We start from the raw sequence: 10,845 nt of genomic DNA on the forward strand, positions 1-10,845 counted from the left end.
GATTATCTAACATTTCTCTTATCCCCATTCCACAGGAGGCAGACTAAATTAGATTATCACTGTTTTAATTTTTAATAGTGTATTTGAATTCCATCTTCTCATGTCTTTTTTTGCAATGTCTTCTGCACAATCTTGGTCATTATGTGATCAAGGATTGTGGTTTACCAACTCTGTGTAAAGTTGTCATTATTTAGTATTCCACTATTCTCTTTAAATTCTCTGTTTTGTATTATTATAATCTAATTTTATTCATTTATTTTTGTTCTGTACTGTTTTAATGACGATGATTTTTCTTCTGAACAATGCTCAGTAATACTGAAAATATTATTTTCAACTTTGGTTTTGATTTTTAGTTGGTTTACTAGTTCTATTGATATTACTATTGTAAGGCTGTACATGAGCTGTACATGACTAATGCACATCTCTTTAGTCATTTATGTCATATTTAATTCAGCAGTCCTTTTTCCATTAATCACTGTTCTGCAGCTTCATTCATGTATTTTATCTTTTCCCTGAGGTGTTGCTGATATTCAGACAGTTGTAGTTCTATTATTTTCACTTGATTGTTCTGGTTGTGAGAGAAGTTCCTGTGGGAATAGTTCATATATGATTTTTTAAAATAGGGTACCTTTTCACACAATAATTTTTATTGACAAGCATATATGATACATGCATTCATACACATATTGGTGGATACATGCATTCTTTTGTTGAATGTGAAGTGTATTTACAGTTGTTTCAGCTGGAATTAGTATTATCTTAAACTGACATGGAAGAAGTATTATCTGTGTTTTTTCCCTGAGAGAATTAAATTAAAATCATCTTCCTTTTTGGTTAATACAATAAGTGATCAATTTGTGAATCCTGTTTGAAATTTGTGAATCCTGTTTGAAAATTATAATCCTAAATATAATTTTATTCTGAACATCTGGTGTAGATTTAGCAAATGAGAAATGGGTAGAGAGAGTATAACTGAAAGTATGCATACCCAATGTTTATTTCTGAATAATGTTCCTCAAAAAAATATTCTGAAATAAAGGTAATGCTTTACAATCCAGGGCAATGAAATGAGAAACTAGGATTGGAAGCTGATCTATATTCACCTTTGTTTCTGTTAAAAATACCATTCCAATGAATATATATTATGGTAGCAGGCATTCATGAATAAGGTCTAATAGGAAGGAAAAGCAACTTCCTGCTTAAAAGTACAAAATGTTGCTCTCAACCTGGGCAAATATGCAAATGAAAATTTGCAAATGTCATTCCTCCATTAAAATAAATTGGAAATTTTCTGTCTGAGAGGAAGATTTGTATGCAGAGATAAATGTATATACTTGAAATTAGTTACCAGATTAACGTGGCAGGATTCTGCTCTTTTTTTGCCCTTGAGAAATTTATATTACAATCTTTTTGGCAGATTCACAGACTTATTTTGACAATTGTATCAAGAATAAAATGGAAGTAGAAATGTATATAGAATAGTTTTATTTACCATTAGATGAGATGACATAAAAAAATAATCAACCTGGAACCTATTGAAGTTTTCTGTCTAAATCAATACCAGTAGAGTCTGTCTTGGCAGTGATAAGAGAGATAAGAGTCTTTCTATGAGGCTAAAAGTAGGAGAAGTCACAAGATGAGACATAATCCAAAATTATCTACTACCTTTTTTCTCTGGGATGAAACTTCAATCAAAGGTCTTTGCACTTCAGATTATCTATACAACTGAAAAAGGTAATAAACTGTTCCTAGGACCCAGGGCCTTTAATCAAATATTGACAGATGAGTTGTTTGACTTGATAAAAATAGATCTAACACCCAGGTTTCATGGTCAACCAGTTGAAGTTTAATGTAAAGTGTATATAAATAATGGCTAATGTAAAGTGTGTGTACACACACACTTTCTATAAGTGTATATAGAAAGACTATATCAAATGCTAGGCACTACTGTATTAAATTTTGTTAGTATAAATCTATTACCTAAAGCTGAAAGAAAGCCTATCTTAGTATATATATTTAACTGAACTGTTCAGATGAATGGTTATTCTCTTCTTATAGGACACTACACATGAATGATTTAAGTGGTTCTGATGTACAACAAAAAAATATACAGCTGAACAATTAATTTCATTGAGTTCCAATTCCTGTAAGTCCTAGACACGAAGACCAATAAAGGGAGTAACAATTGAACAATCTGGAAGCCCAAATAGCACATACTTGAAGTATGAATTAACACTAAAAAGCATTTAATAGAATATTTCTAGGCTATTCAAAGTAATGTATATAATTCAACTATTTCTATGGTAACATAATATTTATTTACATTAATCATATAACACTACAATCAGGCCTAAAAATATTATAAATTGCGAATGTGAATAGCTTGAATGTATTACTTAGATTTTTTTTTTTTCAAATATTCATACTCAAAATAAAATGTTATTTTTGCATCCTGGATTCTAACATGTGTCAATTTTTTTTCACATAAAACATCTATCTTTTTTTGCTACTGCAAAGCCATATTAAGTATATCAGAAGATTTTCTGAAGGAAGTAAGAACTTTAATATTTACTATACCTTAATACAATGAGATCTGATAAGAATACAGATTGCTTGAATTTGAATTGGCAAGGATATAGTTATTTTCTAGAATTTCTTTCCGCAGTATCTGAGTATTCTTCAAATATTGACTAATTTTAAATTTTTCAACAATTGACATCCTGGATAGGGAATCCTGGGAACTGAACATGTATGAAGAACACTAACAGGAGAAGATTCTAACATAAAAATTTAAATTTGCAGAATATAAGATTCTGATGGGAGCAGGAGTATTTCTGGAACCAGACAGCACTTGATGCAAAATAAAATGAATAATATGCACAAAATAAATATATAACATGCACAAATATGAGCTTTTTCCCTAGTTACTTCTATTACTAACATGAAGGGCATGTAATGTTTTCACTATAAATCATATAGGATTATATTGTAGCATACATGTTCATTTTCTGCATAGTGTATGTACATTGTTATTTGGTTTCCTGACTTAATTCATTACATTCATTCATTATTCCTTACAACTAATTGCTTACTTATTACTTATTTTGTGTAATAGACTGACCATAAGCTTAACCCCTCTGACTTTTCAGGGGGAAAGGAACAGGGGTGATATTCTACTGGTTCACACTGGTTTGGTAGAACCGGTTGTTACAATTCATGGTATTTTGGAGAATGGGTAAAACGGGCCCCTGGCTGGCCCTGACCCTCTCTGCCCACTCCTCTATACCTTGCCCAGTCAGTCTTATTGCGTATGTGTGACATCGTGAGCATGCACAACAGTCACTGATGGCATTCTCTGCCTGGCCCGCCCCACCCCACCCAGTCACTCTTTATAGCGCATGTGTACTACATCACTTCCCACATTTTCGCACCTGCCACCATCACTTCCAGCAGCAGCAGCAGCAGCTAGCCAGCTAGCCAGCCACCTATCGCTGCCTGCCTTCTTCCGCCTGCCTGATCACAGATGTTTTTTTATGTTTGATAGCCCTAGTCTGACTTATTCAATACTGCTGACAGAACAATCAGTACTGTGACAAATAGTAAAAATAATAATATTGAGAATGAGTCTCCTTGAAATATTCCTCTCTTAATATTAACCTCTTCCAACTGTGCCTTCCACTGTGCCATTGATCTTTGCGCAAAGCTTCTGATGTTTAAACAGACTCCCGTTATTTTGAGGCACTTGATTATACAATGTGTCAGAGAATCAAATTCCTTTTTATATTCAATCCAAGCTACATTCAAGTTGGTCTTGCTTCTCTTGCATTTTTCTAAAATATATTGTGAGATAGGAGGTGATCTTTCGTTCTTCTGCTGTTTGAGTGGTTTCCTTTCTGTTCCAGTAAAAATATTTCAGCTGGTTGCTGCTGAACTGCATAGTTACCACACCAGTTAGCAATTTGAAAGTTATGGGTAAACAGGCCTGTATTATTTGGGGTGCCCCTTTTGTTGGATCTTTCATTATTAGGTAGTTTTGTGATATGATAACCAATCTTTAATTTCACCTCCTTGCAGTATATAGTTAAACTGGTTGCCAATGAGTGGGGGTAGACCAGTCAAATGGTGCTAACCAATTCTTGATCTTCCTTGCCATGTTGTCCACCATTTCTGTTATTATAAAATAAAATTATAATTTTTTTTTTAATTTCAGTTTCTTTTTTATTCTTATCCATCTCCTTGATGCAACTTGTATTTCAGGTTCCAACTAGTGCAATCATCATAAAACAAACTCAGAGGCATTGTAATTCCTCAAAGAACTATTTTATTTAATCACACATCTTGGCACTAACTGATGGAAGCCAGTACTGAAAGTTTCCCAGGCTTCCACATCACTATAACCAAACGTTTCTCATTTTTCCAAAACAATAAGTCACATTGTCCAACCAGGATATGAAATAGTTTCCTTCGCTCCTCCTTTCTCTGGCCAAACAGCAATTGGAATGCAGCTGACTCATCACCTAGCTATGTTGTTTTGGCTGGAGTTTCATCCACCTCAGTCTCCCCCCTTCCAATCCTCAAGTGTGTCAAACTGAATTCATACAATTCCACCACCAAATTAAATTCAGGCTTGATATGATAATTTAATTTTCATATGATGTTGTCCTTACTGTACAGAAGCAAATATGTGGACTAATATACAATAAATATAATATTAGATCCAGTGATTTAATTGAAATTTAAGTGAAATTTCAGCAAGGAGAAAATATTCCTTGTAGGAGTCCAGAGTTTGTTTCTTCAAAATAAACACAATTCAACAATATTTGAATTATTGTATGTCTCCACAATTTTGGTTACAAATCTTAATGGGAGCAAATGTTATTAATTACGAATAATGTATTTATAAAAGGGCATAATTTTGCACCATTCAGAATTGGACAGCTATGATAAAGAAATGCAATATTCTATCTTATCCATTTTTCCATGTGACATACAAAGTCTTAGCCTGAGCCAGCATTCCTCCAATTTATTTTTATTTATTTTATCACATTTTGAAATTATCCATCTGTCTCACAAAAGGTGGGATCTTCCACTCTTTATCAGGAAGAAAAATTTGAAAAATAAGATGTTTTTGGAGGAAAAGACTTCAACTGGTAGTTTCTTTAAGAAAGCAGAGAAATGTTACCAAACGAGACATACAGCTTCTTGAACTTTATTGACAAATTAATGATTTATAACTTCTGCAATCTTGTGATTATTGTTGAAACTCTATTGCTGAAACTGTATACAAAATTGTATATGAGCACCCCTATACCATTGAGTGTTGGCACATGATTTTGATTTCTATCCCACTCACATCTTTCCTCTGCACAAAATAAACATTTGCATTGTCTGCTCTGTGTGCAGTGATTGGCTATTTGTGTACTGAATCATTTCAGGGATAACAGGAGGAATACACTAACATATTTCAACAATGACATAATATAAGGGAGCTCCTAGGTAATTGTGTGCTAAGTGGTTCCTGTCATCAAATTATCTTAGGCTGATGACTTTGGATGTCATAAAAGGCAGTATGACATTTATTTAATTCAGTTTTAATATTTTTGGGGTTAAGGGAGAGAGTATATCTTTTGAGAAACAAAAATCCCTCCTATAACTGCTATATATTTTGATTTGGAATGTTGTATCCCTTTGTTACTTATGTTTATTAAGCCTTTTCTAACTATTTCATTGAAGGAAACAGAATACAAACCCCTAACCATTTCACTAAGAATCCATTTTCCATGCAAAGGGAGAGGATGTCATGCTTATAACAGATCTATCTTGAAAGAAAGAAATGTTTGTGTTGGGAATACAATAATACTGCTGAAATACTGAATTCATACGAAGTGATACAGCATATTCAAGCTGATAGTTATGTATCTAGAATGCCTAATATAGCTTGCACCATTGCTGTCACAGGGTTTTGCCATATACCGTTCCATAGTGCTTTATAGCACTCTCTGGGAGATTTACCAATGTCAGCATATTGCTCTAACAATCTGAGTCCTCATTTTGCCAACCTTGGAAGGATGGAAGGCTGAGTCAACCCTGAGCCAGTCAGGTTCGAAATCCTGACTGTGGGCAGAGTTAGCCTGCAATACTGTATTCTAGCCTTGGCACCACCATGGCTCTAATCTAAAGTCAGGGACAGGAAAGGACAAAGGGAAAGAGGAAAGACAAAGAAAAAGAAGGAAAGATTGCAAGAGAGCAAGGAAGAAAAAAGAAGGAAAGAGGGGAAAGAAGAAGAAGAAATGAGAATGAAGAGGGAAAGAAAAAGAAGAAAATGAGGAAAGGAAGGAGGGAAGGAAGAAGACAGGAGGAAGGAGGGAGGGAAGGGAAGTCCTGCCTTAGCACTTGGCCACCAACAGATGGCAAGGCTCCTCTGGAGCACAAGGGTTTGCTGTTCCCCCTAGTCTTGCCTTTCTCCACTGGAGACAATGGATCCCCACTGCCCCGCCCGGGCCACCCCACATGCCCCAGACATGAGTGATGTCGAGCTGGCCATGCCCAGTCCAGCCACACCCACCCAGCTCCCTGAGGTCAAACACAACCCTGATGCGGCCCTCAATGGAATCGAATTTGATACCCCTGCTCTATGCTAACAAAAGTTCTATTAATCAGGTAATATAGATATCACTGTTTTCATCAAAAATCATCTTATTCACTTTGGGAAGAATTACATCATTTATTTGAAGGATAGTTGTTTCATTTATTGATAGGGTGACTAATAATTTTATAGCTGTTACCTAATAAAAGATCATGTGATCTAAAAGATCATATACCCCTAACATTTTATGGAGAAGAGAGTAGAAAAGGATTAATAAATTTCCCAAGTTACCTGTTTGTGGCTTGAGAAGATGTCCCTATTGTTTATGAAAGAATTAAAATTAAATACTCTGAAATATTTTCACCACATGGGTTCACAAATTTGATATTTCATAGTAAATATGTGATATACTGTAACAATCTAGAACTGCATGTGTGTTTTACTTGAAATCTCACTTTAGTAGACCAAGCCAATTTGAACATGGGTAGCATTCATCCTGCTGAAAAATGTCACTAATGTCTCTTTTAAAGACCAGCATTACCTAATCAAAGTCCAAATTTTAGTCCCTGCTATATGTCAGTCTATTGTAGTTCTATTAATAAATCTCTTATTTTCTCAGTCCTTTTTCATCTCTTTATTCCACATCTGTTATCCTCATTTGTGGAAGGGAAAGTTTCATTTACTGCAATTATTTGCTTCCATCCCAATTGGGAATAGAAGCAGTTTATCTAGCAAATTAATTGAAGTAGAAGCTTGCACCAATGGATGGTTATCTAAAGCAAATACGTGTATTGCCAAATGCAGAATCTGCCTCCTTTTAAGAGGAAATGGAGGCCTTTCATGCTCCCAGTTTCCTCCCTATCTTTCTCCAGAAATCCTTTTACATCCTTCTCCGTCTTAATTCAGCAGCATAACCCTAACCCTAACTCAATTATATTACCAAGTGAGGATTTATTTTCCTCCTCGAGCTGATTCACTTATGCCCAGAGTTTCTTATTTATCCACTTCATGATGCTTTTTAGTGTACTTTGGTTTCATCAATAAAGTTGAGTTTAAAGTACACTAGACTGCATACAAAAACTTAGATGGTATTGCTTAAATGTGTACTTTGTAAGACTTAGAATCTGTGTTCAGTTATAGCCATCTATACTTGCTGCTAAAATCTATACAATAGGAATTGTCTTTCCCTGGTTTCTTTATAATCACTAATGGCCCAATTTCTCAAACAAGCTAATAAAATGAGAGTTCAATAGTGATGAACATTTGATGAAATTCTTCTACTATTCCATGTGCTTTCATCTAAGAAATGAAAACAAAATATTAAAACCTGGTGAAAAAGCCTTTTCCCCCCTCATAATTCAGAAAGTTTGGAATTGTAGGATACAAGGTCTGATTTTCTATATTGTATGTGTCTTAATTGCAATAGTTAGAAAAATAATAAGAAAGATACATGTAGCTTTAAAATAGAAAAATAATAGCATTAATTACATTATTTCTCCATGATATGATGTAGTATTGTAACAACTGTATGTGTTAATGTTCTTTAAGATGGTATTAACACTAATGTATTAGTCTTTTTAATATGTCCACCTAATACTTTGGTTAAGGTTCAGATATCATGAATGGATGAAATCATGATGATTTCCGACCATACAACTAGATGTATCTTTCTCATTGTAACCAGTTGATAGGTTAAGAGTCAGCATGGTCAGATGGTAGACCCTGGGCAAGAAACAGATGATGAAATAGCTCTTATTTTGTGCTTTTTTTTTTTTTTGGACACAGATTGTTATATATCATAAAGGTAAGATGGTTAAGGTATTTGACTGATATCTGGGAAATCAAGGTTCAAGTCCATCCTTAGCCATAGAAGTTATTTGACTGACCAATACCTCTTTGTAAGCCTGACCCATCTCAGGAAAAGTGCGAATAAGCTATGTATATATGTATAATTTAGAAATTAATTCCTAGAACTGTGAATAATTTATTGATACCATTCATACTACCTGCACAAACCTAAACAAACCTAATATTTCTTCTCTAAGTGAATATGACAGGCAATCATAATCTCCCCTCCCACACTGAAAAGAACATAAGGATAATATTTGAGCCAGAGATTCTGAGTTCTGAATTACAGTACATAAGCAGGCAATAAAGTGATGTTTACAGGTTTCATTAGGCCTGCATTTCCGAATGAAATAAATTCCCTGGCTAATGTGCATTGTTTTGTTGAAGGCTTTGTTTTTTCAAAATTTTGCTTTTCCAAATTATTTGACACACTATACTTAAAATAACCTCATAATTTTCATAATATGTTTAGTTATCTTTTTTTTTTTTTTTTTTTTTGGTCCACAGGTTTCATTTAATTCTTAAGTTTTTTTTTTTAAAAAAAATGTGTTTTATTATCTAGAAATATTGCTAGGTTTCCAGAGACTGCCTGCATTGATGCATTGCTTGAAAAATAATTAGAATGCATATTTTACATGACTGTATTAAATTCTATTTATACATTCATAGTATTTATACATTCATAGTATTAAACTATTTTTGTACTGGTTTTTAGGCTGAAAAAATAGGTGATATTGATGTATAAATAAATGGACACAGACCAGAGCTACTCATGGCTTTAATAAACAATTGCAGCTGAGTCACAACTCAGTTAGCAATCAGTGTAAAATGAAATAGGTTTTACAATTAAAAGGGTGATGTATCTTTTAGAAAAGAAAATATTTATTAAAGGCATTCCACAATTCAAATTTTCTTTTGTCTTTATAATATCAAGAAGTAATGAAAATCAGATGTACAGATAGTAGGGTCATGTTACGAGCATATATTTAATTTATGACAAAATAATTTACAAGTTGATTTGATTCAGCTGTGAACATTAACATTATAAAAGTGCTTTCAATTTCTGAGCTTTGAATTTCATGAATTCATATTTTATTAAAAAGTACCATAGAAGGGTTTCAATAAAATTTCTTTGTAAACTGATTGTAAAACATTGACCTTTGTAGAAATCTTGGTGAAGGTGCAAATGAAATATCCAAGAAGAGATTTTAAGATTGACTATAACTAATATGAATTGTATATTACTTCAAATTAATTATAACACATGAAATGAACTAAAGTATATAAAGATGGGAGAAATTACAATTGTCATTATTGGGCAGTTAATATGTGATAAAATGGATGTATTGCCTAAATGATTTTAAGTTAAGGTTAATATACATTTCAAAACAATTACATTAGAAGTGATGATCAATTGTATGATTATTTAACTAATCAGCTTTATAGATTGAGATTTACTTGAGCTGTTATGCCACTCATACAATAGATTTTGCAATACTCACAATGGTACATGGATATAAATTATATAGATGGGCCTGATCATAGCTGTCACTGTGCAGTAGCTAAAAATAAGAATTGGTTCAAACAATATTTGATGGGCATCTTTAGACAGTCTAAAGATTTGTTACCACAGTATGGTATGTTACCATTATTCAATTGACAGTGCAATTCATGCCCCTACTAATCAAATACTCTTTCCTTAAGAACATATGAATCTTCTACATGCTTTCTGTTAGTAGTTCTGGATAATGCAATGCTGTTTCTATGCATGTTCTACTTCAAAATACAGAGTACAATAAAATTTAAACTTAGCACTCTTGATATATTGTCCTGGAAAACTTCAAATCTTAACAGTATAGTGTTGTTGGAGAGGTTGCTTTGAGCGTCAAATTGTAGAGACTACTTCTTGTTTGTTTGTTTAACTTTCTGGAAACTAAGTCAGAGAATCAAGTTTTAAAGTTTAGTGCTTGTTCAATATGTTCCAAGTTTACTTATTTAGTAAACCAGAATATAGACTTTTTCTTTTCCATTAATCTTTATTGGCTGTTTTATGGAACCTGCAGTATTCAAGTGATGAAGGATTTTACACATTTTCTGTTTTAATGTATATTGCCCCATATAAAATTGATTAAGATAGTTTTGCTTAACTGCAAATTCTACTACATTAGATAATATACTATATTACTCATTACTGACATTAAGCTAAGGTGTTAACACAGATGATGCACAGCCTGTTTTGTTATGTTAAAAACCATTCAGTCCCAAATTAACCCCTACTCTTTTATACAGGGGCTTCTAGGAGTTACGCCCATTTTATTCCAGAAAAATCCAGTTTTGGTCATAGAAGCCATGCCTTTCTGGAGGATTGCATCCTCAGTAGTGTGTCACCAATTACATCCTTTGTAATGGAG

This window comes from Notechis scutatus, chromosome 4, assembly GCF_049901735.1.
Source record: "Notechis scutatus isolate UNSWTSFEM ecotype Mainland chromosome 4, rNotScu1.2, whole genome shotgun sequence".
NCBI classification, from domain to species: Eukaryota; Metazoa; Chordata; class Lepidosauria; order Squamata; family Elapidae; genus Notechis; species Notechis scutatus.